Source organism: Patiria miniata, unplaced genomic scaffold, assembly GCF_015706575.1.
Source record: "Patiria miniata isolate m_02_andy unplaced genomic scaffold, ASM1570657v1 HiC_scaffold_15, whole genome shotgun sequence".
Taxonomy (NCBI): domain Eukaryota; kingdom Metazoa; phylum Echinodermata; class Asteroidea; order Valvatida; family Asterinidae; genus Patiria; species Patiria miniata.
Genome location: NW_024037053.1, coordinates 2243147 through 2259821, shown reverse-complemented (window position 1 = coordinate 2259821; position 16675 = coordinate 2243147).

The following is a 16675-nucleotide window of genomic DNA, read 5'->3' as shown; positions in this document are numbered from 1 at the left end:
TTGAATTCGTTAGAATAAATCTTCTGTCTTTTCTATTTCTCCTTACAATAATTCGTCACCGACACCATGAAGTAACACCCAAGTCCACTACAGTGTTAATTCGTGAAAACCGCTAAATGACACATTTTGGTTTCAAAAGTAACACCCAAGTGTGTGCGCACATCGGACACTGGCGCAAACGATTACCAAGCTATCGAGTACCACTTGCAACTGAGTACTTTGACCCTTGGGAACGAGTTCCCAAACTCAAGAACAAAGGTCAGTCAACTGGAAAATAATAAACACAGAGGGAAACTCAGCAACATTTTTTCTTTCTCCACGAGTATTGGGTTTGCGCGCTTCATACTTGTAGAATGTATCCATACTATCCAGCTCTATATCCATGCAGAAATATTGGGGAATTTCTCATGACTAATTTCCTCAATTCTATTGATCCATGCCAAAGACAGAGAGTCACACGGGAATAGCGCACAGAAATACACTCCGCCCAAACGTGGACGCTTATGCCAAATTGTCTTCAGTTAGATTTGGTTTGCAGACTCCAAATTTGATGTGGAATAAAGACACACTATCAAGCTTTCTATCCCTGTCAAAAAATCGGCGAATTTCTTTTGACAAGGGCACTTAAACTCGAGATATAGCAAGTAAATGTCACCAGCAATGTCGGGCCCGCTGACAGGCAGTCATCATGGGAAATATCACACAGAAATAAACTCCGCCAAAACATGGACACTTATTTCAAACTATCTACAGTTAAATTTGGTCTGCAAACTCCACATTTGTTGTAGAATATAGTCATGCTATTCAGGTCTCTATCCATGTGCAGAAATTTAAGCCCGATGAGAGGCAGTCATACAGGAAAAAGCGCCAAAAATTAATTCTACCGAAATTAAACCCATTCAGTTCATTTCAAATTATCTCCAGTTAGATTTGGTCGGCCGACTTCAAGTTTGTTGCTGAATGTAGTCGCACTATCCAGCTCCCTATCCATGTCAAAAACTGGCAAATTTGATGTTGTAGGCCTGTTCAAGAGCTTTCCAACGGCGTAGAGTTTGTCTGTAATTTCCAATTTTAAGGTACCTTTTGATTGAGATGTAGAGAGCCAGTCGCAGACCGGCGCTACATCTTGCATTTTCTCCAAAATTCTTTGGTCTGAAGACTTGGTTGTTTGACATATTGTAGGCCTGTTCAACAGCTTTTCAAATGCGTAGAGTTTGTCTGAAATTTCCAATTTTAAAGTACCTTGTGATCGAGACATACAGAGCCAGTCGAGCAGGGCTCTGATAGGCCTTGCTATGCCACTTACTGCACAAGACAAAAATCGCGAGACCCAGTTACTACATCTTGCATTTTCTCCAAAATTCTTGGGTCTGAAGACTTGGTTGTTTGGCATGTTGTAAGCCTGTACAACAGCTTTCCAAAAACCGTACAGTTTGTCTGAAATTTTTCCAGTTTTAAAGTACCTTGTGATCGAGATATAGAGAGCCAGTCGAGAGGGCACTGATAGGCCTAGCTTTGCCACTTACTGCACAGATCGAAACTCGCGAGACTCAGTTACTACATCTTGCATTTTCTCCAATAATCCTGAGTGTAAAGACTTACTTGTTTTTGCATGTTGTAGCCCTACTCAGCAGCTTTCGATCCATACAGAGTTTGTATGGAATTTCGTTCTTAAAGGTACCTTACGGCCGACATATATAGACCCAATACAGCACGGCACTAACAAGCCGTGCTATGGGAGTTGCTGCACAAAACGAAATTAGAAGGGCTTAGTGAATACATCTTCCATTTTCTCCAAAAGTCTTGAGCGTAAAGACTTACTTGTTTTTGCATGTTGTAGCCCTACTCAGCAGCTTTCGAACCATACAGAGTTTGTATGGAATTTCGTTCTTAAAGGTACCTTACGGCCGACATATATAGACCCAATACAGCACGGCACTAACAAGCCGTGCTATGGGAGTTGCCGCACAAAACGAAATTAGAAGGGCTTAGCAACTACATCTTGCATTTTCTCCAAAGGTCTTGAGCGTAAAGACTTACTTGTTTTTGCATGTTGTAGCCCTACTCAGTAGCTTTCGATCCATATATAGTTTGTCTGAAATTTCGTTCTTAAAGGTCTTTTGGTCGAGATATAGAGAGCAAATACAGCAAGGCACTGACAGGCCGTGCTATGGGAGTTGCTGCACAAAACGAAAATGGCAGGACTTAGTGACTACATCTTGCATTTTCTCCAAAAGCCTTGAGCGTAAAGACTTACTTGGTTTTGCATGTTGTAGCCCTACTCAGTAGCTTTCGATCCATATATAGTTTGTCTGAAATTTCGTTCTTAAAGGTACCTTTCGGTCGAGATATAGAGAGCCAATACCGCACGGCACTAACAAGCCGTGCTATGGGAGTTGCTGCACAAAACGAAATTAGAAGGGCTTAGCAACTACATCTTGCATTTTCTCCAAAAGTCTTGAGCGTAAAGACTTACTTGTTTTTGCATGTTGTAACCCAACTCAGTAGCTTTCGATCCATATATAGTTTGTGTGGTATATCGTTCTTAAAGGTACCTTTCAGTCGAGATATAGAGAGCCAATACAGCACGGCACTAACAAGCCGTGCTATGGGAGTTGCTGCACAAAACGAAATTAGAAGGGCTTAGCAACTACATCTTGCATTTTCTCCAAAAGTCTTGAGCGAAACGACTTACTTGTTTTTGCATGTTGTAGCCCTACTCAATAGCTTTCGATCAATATATAGTTTGTCTAATATTTCGTTCTTAAAGGTACCTTTCAGTCGACATATAAAGACCCAATACAGCACGGTACTAACAGGGCGTGCTATGGGAGTTGCTGCACAAAACGAAATCGGCAGGACTTAGTGACTACATCTTGCATTTTCTCCACAAGACTTGAGTGTAAAGACTTACTTGTTTTTGCATGTTGTAGCCCTACTCAGTAGCTTTTGATCCATATATAGTTTGTCCGAAATTTCGTTCTTAAAAGTACCTTTCAGTCGAGATATAGAGAGCCAAATACAGCACGGCACTAACATTTCGTTCTTAAAGGTACCTTTCAGTCGAGATATAGGGAGCCAATACAGCACGGCACTAACAGGCCGTGCTATGGGAGTTGCTGCACAAAACGAAATCGGCAGGACTTACTGACTACATCTTGCATTTTCTCCAAAAGTCTTGAGCGTAAAGACTTACTTGTTTTTGCATGTTGTAGCCCTACTCAGAAGCTTTTGATCCATATATAGTTTGTTTAAAATTTCGTTCTTAAAGGTACCTTTCAGTCGAGATATAGGGAGCCAATACAGCACGGCACTAACAGGCCGTGCTATGGGAGTTGCTGCACAAAACGAAATTAGAAGGGCTTAGCAACTACATCTTCCATTTTCTCCAGAAATCTTGAGCGTAAAGATTTACTTATTTTTGCATGTTGTAGCCCTACTCAATAGCTTTCGATCCATATATAGTTTGTCTAATATTTCGTTCCTAAAGGTACCTTTCAGTCGAGATATCGAGAGCCAATACAGCACGGCACTAACAGGCCGTGCTATGGGAGTTGCTGCACAAAACGAAATCGGCAGGACTTACTGACTACATCTTGCATTTTCTCCAAAAGTCTTGTGCGTAAAGACTTACTTGTTTTTGCATGTTGCAGCCCGACTCAAAAGCTTTTGATCCATATATAGTTTGTCTAAAATTTCGTTCTTAAAGGTACCTTTCAGTCGAGATATAGGGAGCCAATACAGCACGGCACTAACAGGCCGTGCTATGGGAGTTGCTGCACAAAACGAAATCGGCAGGACTTACTGACTACATCTTGCATTTTCTCCAAAAGTCTTGAGCGTAAAGACTTACTTGTTTTTGCATGTTGTAGCCCTACTCAGAAGCTTTTGATCCATATATAGTTTGTTTAAAAGTTCGTTCTTAAAGGTACCTTTCAGTCGAGATATAGGGAGCCAATACAGCACGGCACTAACAGGCCGTGCTATGGGAGTTGCTGCACAAAACAAAATTAGAAGGGCTTAGCAACTACATCTTCCATTTTCTCCAAAAATCTTGAGCGTAAAGATTTACTTGTTTTTGCATGTTGTAGCCCTACTCAATAGCTTTCGATCCATATATAGTTTGTGTGGAATATCGTTCTTAAAGGTACCTTTCAGTCGAGATATAGAGAGCCAATACAGCACGGCACTAACAAGCCGTGCTATGGGAGTTCCTGCACAAAACGAAATTAGAAGGGCTTAGCAACTACATCTTGCATTTTCTCCAAAAGTCTTGAGCGAAAAGACTTACTTCTTTTTGCATGTTCTAGCCCTACTCAATAGCTTTCGATCCATATATAGTTTGTCTAATATTTCGTTCTTAAAGGTACCTTTCAGTCGACATATAAAGACCCAATACAGCACGGTACTAACAGGGCGTGCTATGGGAGTTGCTGCACAAAACGAAATCGGCAGGACTTAGTGACTACATCTTGCATTTTCTCCACAAGACTTCAGTGTAAAGACTTACTTGTTTTTGCATGTTGTAGCCCTACTCAGTAGCTTTTGATCCATATAAAGTTTGTCCGAAATTTCGTTCTTAAAAGTACCTTTCAGTCGAGATATAGAGAGCCAAATACAGCACGGCACTAACAGGCCGTGCTATGGGAGTTGCTGCACAAAACGAAATCGGCAGGACTTAGTGACTACATCTTGCATTTTCTCCACAAGACTTCAGTGTAAAGACTTACTTGTTGTTGCATGTTGTAGCCCTACTCAGAAGCTTTCGATCCATATATAGTTTGTCCGAAATTTCGTTCTTAAAGGTACCTTTCAGTCGAGATATAGAGAGCCAATACAGCATTGCACTAACAGGCCGTGCTATGGGAGTTGCTGCACAAAACGAAATTAGAAGGGTAGTGACTACATCTTGCATTTTCTCCAAAAGTCTTGAACGTAAAGACTTACTTGTTTTTGCATGTTGTAGCCCTACTCAGTAGCTTTCGATCCATATATAGTTTGTGTGGAATATCGTTCTTAAAGGTACCTTACGGCCGACATATAGAGAGCCAATACAGCACGGCACTAACAAACCGTGCTATGGGAGTTGCTGCACAAAACGAAATTAGAAGGGCTTAGTGAATACATCTTCCATTTTCTCCAAAAGTCTTGAGCGTAAAGACTTACTTGCTGTCGCATGTTGTAGCCCTACTCAATAGCTTTCGATCCATATATAGTTTGTCTAATATTTCGTTCTTAAAGGTACCTTTCCGTCGAGATATAGAGAGCCAATACAGCACGGTACTAACAGGGCGTGCTATGGGAGTTGCTGCACAAAACGAAATCGGCAGGACTTAGTGACTACATCTTGCATTTTCTCCACAAGACTTGAGTGTAAAGACTTACTTGTTTTTGCATGTTGTAGCCCTACTCAGTAGCTTTTGATCCATATATAGTTTGTCCGAAATTTCGTTCTTAAAAGTACCTTTCAGTCGAGATATAGAGAGCCAAATACAGCACGGCACTAACATTTCGTTCTTAAAGGTACCTTTCAGTCGAGATATAGGGAGCCAATACAGCACGGCACTAACAGGCCGTGCTATGGGAGTTGCTGCACAAAACGAAATCGGCAGGACTTACTGACTACATCTTGCATTTTCTCCAAAAGTCTTGAGCGTAAAGACTTACTTGTTTTTGCATGTTGTAGCCCTACTCAGAAGCTTTTGATCCATATATAGTTTGTTTAAAATTTCGTTCTTAAAGGTACCTTTCAGTCGAGATATAGGGAGCCAATACAGCACGGCACTAACAGGCCGTGCTATGGGAGTTGCTGCACAAAACGAAATTAGAAGGGCTTAGCAACTACATCTTCCATTTTCTCCAGAAATCTTGAGCGTAAAGATTTACTTATTTTTGCATGTTGTAGCCCTACTCAATAGCTTTCGATCCATATATAGTTTGTCTAATATTTCGTTCCTAAAGGTACCTTTCAGTCGAGATATCGAGAGCCAATACAGCACGGCACTAACAGGCCGTGCTATGGGAGTTGCTGCACAAAACGAAATCGGCAGGACTTACTGACTACATCTTGCATTTTCTCCAAAAGTCTTGTGCGTAAAGACTTACTTGTTTTTGCATGTTGCAGCCCGACTCAAAAGCTTTTGATCCATATATAGTTTGTCTAAAATTTCGTTCTTAAAGGTACCTTTCAGTCGAGATATAGGGAGCCAATACAGCACGGCACTAACAGGCCGTGCTATGGGAGTTGCTGCACAAAACGAAATCGGCAGGACTTACTGACTACATCTTGCATTTTCTCCAAAAGTCTTGAGCGTAAAGACTTACTTGTTTTTGCATGTTGTAGCCCTACTCAGAAGCTTTTGATCCATATATAGTTTGTTTAAAAGTTCGTTCTTAAAGGTACCTTTCAGTCGAGATATAGGGAGCCAATACAGCACGGCACTAACAGGCCGTGCTATGGGAGTTGCTGCACAAAACAAAATTAGAAGGGCTTAGCAACTACATCTTCCATTTTCTCCAAAAATCTTGAGCGTAAAGATTTACTTGTTTTTGCATGTTGTAGCCCTACTCAATAGCTCTCGATCCATATATAGTTTGTCTAATATTTCGTTCCTAAAGGTACCTTTCAGTCGAGATATCGAGAGCCAATACAGCACGGCACTAACAGGCCGTGCTATGGGAGTTGCTGCACAAAACGAAATCGGCAGGACTTACTGACTAAATCTTGCATTTTCTCCAAAAGTCTTGAGCGTAAAGACTTACTTGTTGTTGCATGTTGTAGCCCTACTCAGAAGCTTTCGATCCATATATAGTTTGTGTGGAATATCGTTCTTAAAGGTACCTTTCAGTCGAGATATAGAGAGCCAATACAGCACGGCACTAACAAGCCGTGCTATGGGAGTTCCTGCACAAAACGAAATTAGAAGGGCTTAGCAACTACATCTTGCATTTTCTCCAAAAGTCTTGAGCGAAAAGACTTACTTCTTTTTGCATGTTCTAGCCCTACTCAATAGCTTTCGATCCATATATAGTTTGTCTAATATTTCGTTCTTAAAGGTACCTTTCAGTCGACATATAAAGACCCAATACAGCACGGTACTAACAGGGCGTGCTATGGGAGTTGCTGCACAAAACGAAATCGGCAGGACTTAGTGACTACATCTTGCATTTTCTCCACAAGACTTCAGTGTAAAGACTTACTTGTTTTTGCATGTTGTAGCCCTACTCAGTAGCTTTTGATCCATATAAGTTTGTCCGAAATTTCGTTCTTAAAAGTACCTTTCAGTCGAGATATAGAGAGCCAATACAGCACGGCACTAACAGGCCGTGCTATGGGAGTTGCTGCACAAAACGAAATCGGCAGGACTTAGTGACTACATCTTGCATTTTCTCCACAAGACTTCAGTGTAAAGACTTACTTGTTGTTGCATGTTGTAGCCCTACTCAGAAGTTTTCGATCCATATATAGTTTGTCCGAAATTTCGTTCTTAAAGGTACCTTTCAGTCGAGATATAGAGAGCCAATACAGCATTGCACTAACAGGCCGTGCTATGGGAGTTGCTGCACAAAACGAAATTAGAAGGGTAGTGACTACATCTTGCATTTTCTCCAAAAGTCTTGAACGTAAAGACTTACTTGTTTTTGCATGTTGTAGCCCTACTCAGTAGCTTTCGATCCATATATAGTTTGTGTGGAATATCGTTCTTAAAGGTACCTTACGGCCGACATATAGAGAGCCAATACAGCACGGCACTAACAAACCGTGCTATGGGAGTTGCTGCACAAAACGAAATTAGAAGGGCTTAGTGAATACATCTTCCATTTTCTCCAAAAGTCTTGAGCGTAAAGACTTACTTGCTGTCGCATGTTGTAGCCCTACTCAATAGCTTTCGATCCATATATAGTTTGTCCGAAATTTCGTTCTTAAAGGTACCTTTCAGTCGAGATATAGAGAGCCAATACAGCACGGCACTAACAAGCCGTGCTATGGGAGTTGCTGCACAAAACGAAATTAGAAGGGCTTAGTGAATACATCTTCCATTTTCTCCAAAAGTCTTGAGCTAAAGACTTACTTGTTTTTGCATGTTGTAGCCCTACTCAATAGCTTTCGATCCATATATAGTTTGTCTAATATTTCGTTCTTAAAGGTACCTTTCAGTCGAGATATAGAGAGCCAATACAGCACGGCACTAACAGGCCGTGCTATGGGAGTTGCTGCACAAAACAAAATTAGAAGGGTAGTGACTACATCTTCTATTTTCTCCAAAAGTCTTGAGCGTAAAGACTTACTTGTTGCTGCATGTTGTAGCCCTACTCAATAGCTTTCGATCCATATATAGTTTGTGTGGAATATCGTTCTTAAAGGTATCTTTCGGTCGAGATATAGAGAGTCAATACAGCACGGCACTATTAAAAACAGGACGTGCTATGGGAGTTGCTGCACAAAACGAAATCGGCAAATTTTAGTGACTACATCTTGCATTTTCTCCAAAAGACTTGAGTGTAAAGACTTACTTAATTTTGCATGTTGTAGCCCAACTCAGTAGCTTTCGATCCATATATAGTTTGTCCAAAATTTTGTTCTTAAAGATAGCTTTCAGTCGAGATATAGAGAGCCAATACAGCACGGCACTAACAGGTCGTGCTATGGGAGTTGCTGCACAAAACGAAATTGGAAGGGTAGTGACTACATCTTGCATTTTCTCCAAAAGTCTTGAGCGTAAAGACTTGCTTGTTGTTGCATGTTGTAGCCCTACTCAGAAACTTTCGATCCATATAAAGTTTGTCTAAAATTTCGTTCTTAAAGGTACCTTTCAGTCGAGATATAGGGAGCCAATACAGCACGGCACTAACAAGCCGTGCTATGGGAGTTGCTGCACAAAACGAAATTAGAAGGGCTTAGCAACTACATCTTCCATTTTCTCCAAAAATCTTGAGCGTAAAGATTTACTTGTTTTTGCATGTTGTAGCCCTACTCAATAGCTTTCGATCCATATATAGTTTGTCTAATATTTCGTTCCTAAAGGTACCTTTCAGTCGAGATATCGAGAGCCAATACAGCACGGCACTAACAGGCCGTGCTATGGGAGTTGCTGCACAAAACGAAATCGGCAGGACTTACTGACTAAATCTTGCATTTTCTCCAAAAGTCTTGAGCGTAAAGACTTACTTGTTGTTGCATGTTGTAGCCCTACTCAGAAGCTTTCGATCCATATATAGTTTGTGTGGAATATCGTTCTTAAAGGTACCTTTCAGTCGAGATATAGAGAGCCAATACAGCACGGCACTAACAAGCCGTGCTATGGGAGTTCCTGCACAAAACGAAATTAGAAGGGCTTAGCAACTACATCTTGCATTTTCTCCAAAAGTCTTGAGCGAAAAGACTTACTTCTTTTTGCATGTTCTAGCCCTACTCAATAGCTTTCGATCCATATATAGTTTGTCTAATATTTCGTTCTTAAAGGTACCTTTCAGTCGACATATAAAGACCCAATACAGCACGGTACTAACAGGGCGTGCTATGGGAGTTGCTGCACAAAACGAAATCGGCAGGACTTAGTGACTACATCTTGCATTTTCTCCACAAGACTTCAGTGTAAAGACTTACTTGTTTTTGCATGTTGTAGCCCTACTCAGTAGCTTTTGATCCATATAAAGTTTGTCCGAAATTTCGTTCTTAAAAGTACCTTTCAGTCGAGATATAGAGAGCCAATACAGCACGGCACTAACAGGCCGTGCTATGGGAGTTGCTGCACAAAACGAAATCGGCAGGACTTAGTGACTACATCTTGCATTTTCTCCACAAGACTTCAGTGTAAAGACTTACTTGTTGTTGCATGTTGTAGCCCTACTCAGAAGCTTTCGATCCATATATAGTTTGTCCGAAATTTCGTTCTTAAAGGTACCTTTCAGTCGAGATATAGAGAGCCAATACAGCATTGCACTAACAGGCCGTGCTATGGGAGTTGCTGCACAAAACGAAATTAGAAGGGTAGTGACTACATCTTGCATTTTCTCCAAAAGTCTTGAACGTAAAGACTTACTTGTTTTTGCATGTTGTAGCCCTACTAAGTAGCTTTCGATCCATATATAGTTTGTGTGGAATATCGTTCTTAAAGGTACCTTACGGCCGACATATAGAGAGCCAATACAGCACGGCACTAACAAACCGTGCTATGGGAGTTGCTGCACAAAACGAAATTAGAAGGGCTTAGTGAATACATCTTCCATTTTCTCCAAAAGTCTTGAGCGTAAAGACTTACTTGCTGTCGCATGTTGTAGCCCTACTCAATAGCTTTCCATCCATATATAGTTTGTCTAATATTTCGTTCTTAAAGGTACCTTTCCGTCGAGATATAGAGAGCCAATACAGCACGGCACTAACAGGCCGTGCTATGGGAGTTGCTGCACAAAACGAAATTAGAAGGGTAGTGACTACATCTTGCATTTTCTCCAAAAGTCTTGAGCGTAAAGACTTACTTGTTTTTGCATGTTGTAGCCCTACTCAGTAGCTTTCGATCCATATATAGTTTGTGTGGAATATCGTTCTTAAAGGTACCTTACGGCCGACATATCGAGAGCCAATACAGCACGGCACTAACAGGCCGTGCTATGGGAGTTGCTGCACAAAACGAAATCGGCAGGACTTACTGACTACATCTTGCATTTTCTCCAAAAGTCTTGACGTAAAGACTTACTTGTTTTTGCATGTTGTAGCCCTACTCAGTAGCTTTCGATCCATATATAGTTTGTCCGAAATTTCGTTCTTAAAGGTACCTTTCAGTCGAGATATAGAGAGCCAATACAGCACGGCACTAACAAGCCGTGCTATGGGAGTTGCTGCACAAAACGAAATTAGAAGGGCTTAGTGAATACATCTTCCATTTTCTCCAAAAGTCTTGAGCTAAAGACTTACTTGTTTTTGCATGTTGTAGCCCTACTCAATAGCTTTCGATCCATATATAGTTTGTCTAATATTTCGTTCTTAAAGGTACCTTTCAGTCGAGATATAGAGAGCCAATACAGCACGGCACTAACAGGCCGTGCTATGGGAGTTGCTGCACAAAACAAATTAGAAGGGTAGTGACTACATCTTCTATTTTCTCCAAAAGTCTTGAGCGTAAAGACTTACTTGTTTCTGCATGTTGTAGCCCTACTCAATAGCTTTCGATCCATATATAGTTTGTGTGGAATATCGTTCTTAAAGGTATCTTTCAGTCGAGATATAGAGAGCCAATACAGCACGGCACTAAAACAGGACGTGCTATGGGAGTTGCTGCACAAAACGAAATCGGCAATTTTAGTGACTACATCTTGCATTTTCTCCAAAAGACTTGAGTGTAAAGACTTACTTAATTTTGCATGTTGTAGCCCAACTCAGTAGCTTTCGATCCATATATAGTTTGTCCAAAATTTTGTTCTTAAAGATAGCTTTCAGTCGAGATATAGAGAGCCAATACAGCACGGCACTAACAGGCCGTGCTATGGGAGTTGCTGCACAAAACGAAATTGGAAGGGTAGTGACTACATCTTGCATTTTCTCCAAAAGTCTTGAGCGTAAAGACTTGCTTGTTTTTGCATGTTGTAGCCCTACTCAGTAGCTTTCGATCCATATAAAGTTTGTCTAAAATTTCGTTCTTAAAGGTACCTTTCAGTCGAGATATAGAGAGCCAATACAGCACGGCACTAACAAGCCGTGCTATGGGAGTTGCTGCACAAAACGAAATTAGAAGGGCTTAGCAACTACATCTTCCATTTTCTCCAAAATCTTGAGCGTAAAGACTTACTTGTTTTTGCATGTTGTAGCCCTACTCAATAGCTTTCGATCCATATATAGTTTGTCTAATATTTCGTTCCTAAAGGTACCTTTCAGTCGAGATATAGAGAGCCAATACAGCACGGCACTAACAGGCCGTGCTATGGGAGTTGCTGCACAAAACGAAATCGGCAGGACTTACTGACTAAATCTTGCATTTTCTCCAAAAGTCTTGAGCGTAAAGACTTACTTGTTGTTGCATGTTGTAGCCCTACTCAGTAGCTTTCGATCCATATATAGTTTGTGTGGAATATCGTTCTTAAAGGTACCTTTCAGTCGAGATATAGAGAGCCAATACAGCACGGCACTAACAAGCCGTGCTATGGGAGTTCCTGCACAAAACGAAATTAGAAGGGCTTAGCAACTACATCTTGCATTTTCTCCAAAAGTCTTGAGCGTAAAGACTTACTTCTTTTTGCATGTTGTAGCCCTACTCAATAGCTTTCGATCCATATATAGTTTGTCTAATATTTCGTTCTTAAAGGTACCTTTCAGTCGACATATAAAGAGCCAATACAGCACGGCACTAACAGGCCGTGCTATGGGAGTTGCTGCACAAAACGAAATCGGCAGGACTTAGTGACTACATCTTGCATTTTCTCCACAAGACTTGAGTGTAAAGACTTACTTGTTTTTGCATGTTGTAGCCCTACTCAGTAGCTTTTGATCCATATATAGTTTGTCCGAAATTTCGTTCTTAAAAGTACCTTTCAGTCGAGATATAGAGAGCCAATACAGCACGGCACTAACAGGCCGTGCTATGGGAGTTGCTGCACAAAACGAAATCGGCAGGACTTAGTGACTACATCTTGCATTTTCTCCACAAGACTTGAGTGTAAAGACTTACTTGTTGTTGCATGTTGTAGCCCTACTCAGTAGCTTTCGATCCATATATAGTTTGTCCGAAATTTCGTTCTTAAAGGTACCTTTCAGTCGAGATATAGAGAGCCAATACAGCACGGCACTAACAGGCCGTGCTATGGGAGTTGCTGCACAAAACGAAATTAGAAGGGTAGTGACTACATCTTGCATTTTCTCCAAAAGTCTTGAACGTAAAGACTTACTTGTTTTTGCATGTTGTAGCCCTACTAAGTAGCTTTCGATCCATATATAGTTTGTGTGAATATCGTTCTTAAAGGTACCTTTCAGTCGAGATATAGAGAGCCAATACAGCACGGCACTAACAAACCGTGCTATGGGAGTTGCTGCACAAAACGAAATTAGAAGGGCTTAGTGAATACATCTTCCATTTTCTCCAAAAGTCTTGAGCGTAAAGACTTACTTGTTTTTGCATGTTGTAGCCCTACTCAATAGCTTTCGATCCATATATAGTTTGTCTAATATTTCGTTCTTAAAGGTACCTTTCAGTCGAGATATAGAGAGCCAATACAGCACGGCACTAACAGGCCGTGCTATGGGAGTTGCTGCACAAAACGAAATTAGAAGGGTAGTGACTACATCTTGCATTTTCTCCAAAAGTCTTGAGCGTAAAGACTTACTTGTTTTTGCATGTTGTAGCCCTACTCAGTAGCTTTCGATCCATATATAGTTTGTGTGGAATATCGTTCTTAAAGGTACCTTTCAGTCGAGATATAGAGAGCCAATACAGCACGGCACTAACAGGCCGTGCTATGGGAGTTGCTGCACAAAACGAAATCGGCAGGACTTAGTGACTACATCTTGCATTTTCTCCAAAAGTCTTGAACGTAAAGACTTACTTGTTTTTGCATGTTGTAGCCCTACTCAGTAGCTTTCGATCCATATATAGTTTGTCCGAAATTTCGTTCTTAAAGGTACCTTTCAGTCGAGATATAGAGAGCCAATACAGCACGGCACTAACAAGCCGTGCTATGGGAGTTGCTGCACAAAACGAAATTAGAAGGGCTTAGTGAATACATCTTCCATTTTCTCCAAAAGTCTTGAGCTAAAGACTTACTTGTTTTTGCATGTTGTAGCCCTACTCAATAGCTTTCGATCCATATATAGTTTGTCTAATATTTCGTTCTTAAAGGTACCTTTCAGTCGAGATATAGAGAGCCAATACAGCACGGCACTAACAGGCCGTGCTATGGGAGTTGCTGCACAAAACGAAATTAGAAGGGTAGTGACTACATCTTCATTTTCTCCAAAAGTCTTGAGCGTAAAGACTTACTTGTTTTGCATGTTGTAGCCCTACTCAATAGCTTTCGATCCATATATAGTTGTGTGAAATATCGTTCTTAAAGGTACCTTTCAGTCGAGATATAGAGAGCCAATACAGCACGGCACTAACAGGACGTGCTATGGGAGTTGCTGCACAAAACGAAATCGGAAACTTTAGTGACTACATCTTGCATTTTCTCCAAAAGACTTGAGTGTAAAGACTTACTTAATTTTGCATGTTGTAGCCCAACTCAGTAGCTTTCGATCCATATATAGTTTGTCCAAAATTTCGTTCTTAAAGATACCTTTCAGTCGAGATATAGAGAGCCAATACAGCACGGCACTAACAGGCCGTGCTATGGGAGTTGCTGCACAAAACGAAATTGGAAGGGTAGTGACTACATCTTGCATTTTCTCCAAAAGTCTTGAGCGTAAAGACTTACTTGTTGTTGCATGTTGTAGCCCTACTCAGTAGCTTTCGATCCATATATAGTTTGTCTAAAATTTCGTTCTTAAAGGTACCTTTCAGTCGAGATATAGGGAGCCAATACAGCACGGCACTAACAAGCCGTGCTATGGGAGTTGCTGCACAAAACGAAATTAGAAGGGCTTAGCAACTACATCTTGCATTTTCTCCAAAAGACTTGAGTGTAAAGACTTACTTAATTTTGCATGTTGTAGCCCAACTCAGTAGCTTTCGATCCATATATAGTTTGTGTGGAATATCGTTCTTAAAGATACCTTTCAGTCGAGATATAGAGAGCCAATACAGCACGGCACTAACAGGCCGTGCTATGGGAGTTGCTGCACAAAACGAAATCGGCAGGACTTACTGACTACATCTTGCATTTTCTCCAAAAGTCTTGAACGTAAAGACTTACTTGTTTTTGCATGTTGTAGCCCTACTCAGTAGCTTTCGATCCATATATAGTTTGTCCGACATTTCGTTCTTAAAGTTACCTTTCAGTCGAGATATAGAGAGCCAATACAGCACGGCACTAACAAGCCGTGCTATGGGAGTTGCTGCACAAAACGAAATCGGCAGGACTTAGTGACTACATCTTGCATTTTCTCCAAAAGTCTTGAGCGTAAAGACTTACTTGTTTTTGCATGTTGTAGCCCTACTCAGTAGCTTTCGATCCATATATAGTTTGTCCGAAATTTCGTTCTTAAAGGTACCTTTCAGTCGAGATATAGAGAGCCAATACAGCACGGCACTAACAAGCCGTGCTATGGGAGTTGCTGCACAAAACGAAATTAGAAGGGCTTAGTGACTACATCTTCCATTTTCTCCAAAAGTCTTAAGCTAAAGACTTACTTGTTTTTGCATGTTGTAGCCCTACTCAATAGCTTTCGATCCATATATAGTTTGTCTAATTTCGTTCTTAAAGGTACCTTTCAGTCGAGATATAGAGAGCCATTACAGCACGGCACTAACAGGCCGTGCTATGGGAGTTGCTGCACAAAACGAAATCGGCAGGACTTAGTGACTACATCTTGCATTTTCTCCAAAAGTCTTGAACGTAAAGACTTACTTGTTTTTGCATGTTGTAGCCCTACTCAGTAGCTTTCGATCCATATATAGTTTGTCTAATATTTCGTTCTTAAAGGTACCTTTCAGTCGAGATATAGAGAGCCAATACAGCACGGCACTAACAGGCCGTGCTATGGGAGTTGCTGCACAAAACGAAATTAGAAGGGCTTAGTGACTACATCTTGCATTTTCTCCAAAAGTCTTGAGCTAAAGACTTACTTGTTTTTGCATGTTGTAGCCCTACTCAGTAGCTTTCGATCCATATATAGTTTGTCCGAAATTTCGTTCTTAAAGGTACCTTTCAGTCGAGATATAGAGAGCCAATACAGCACGGCACTAACAGGCCGTGCTATGGGAGTTGCTGCACAAAACGAAATTAGAAGGGCTTAGCAACTACATCTTGCATTTTCTCCACAAGACTTGAGTGTAAAGACTTACTTAATTTTGCATGTTGTAGCCCAACTCAGTAGCTTTCGATCCATATATAGTTTGTGTGGAATTTCGTTCTTAAAGGTACCTTTCAGTCGAGATATAGAGAGCCAATACAGCACGGCACTAACAAGCCGTGCTATGGGAGTTGCTGCACAAAACGAAATCGGCAGGACTTAGTGACTACATCTTGCATTTTCTCCAAAAGTCTTGAGCGTAAAGACTTACTTGTTTTTGCATGTTGTAGCCCTACTCAGTAGCTTTCGATCCATATATAGTTTGTCCGAAATTTCGTTCTTAAAGGTACCTTTCAGTCGAGATATAGAGAGCCAATACAGCACGGCACTAACAAGCCGTGCTATGGGAGTTGCTGCACAAAACGAAATTAGAAGGGCTTAGTGACTACATCTTGCATTTTCTCCAAAAGTCTTGAGCTAAAGACTTACTTGTTTTTGCATGTTGTAGCCCTACTCAGTAGCTTTCGATCCATATATAGTTTGTCTAATATTTCGTTCTTAAAGGTACCTTTCAGTCGAGATATAGAGAGCCAATACAGCACGGCACTAACAGGCCGTGCTATGGGAGTTGCTGCACAAAACGAAATCGGCAGGGCTTAGTGACTACATCTTGCATTTTCTCCAAAAGTCTTGAGCGTAAAGACTTACTTGTTTTTGCATGTTGTAGCCCTACTCAGTAGCTTTCGATCCATATATAGTTTGTCTAATATTTCGTTCTTAAAGTACCTTTCAGTCGAG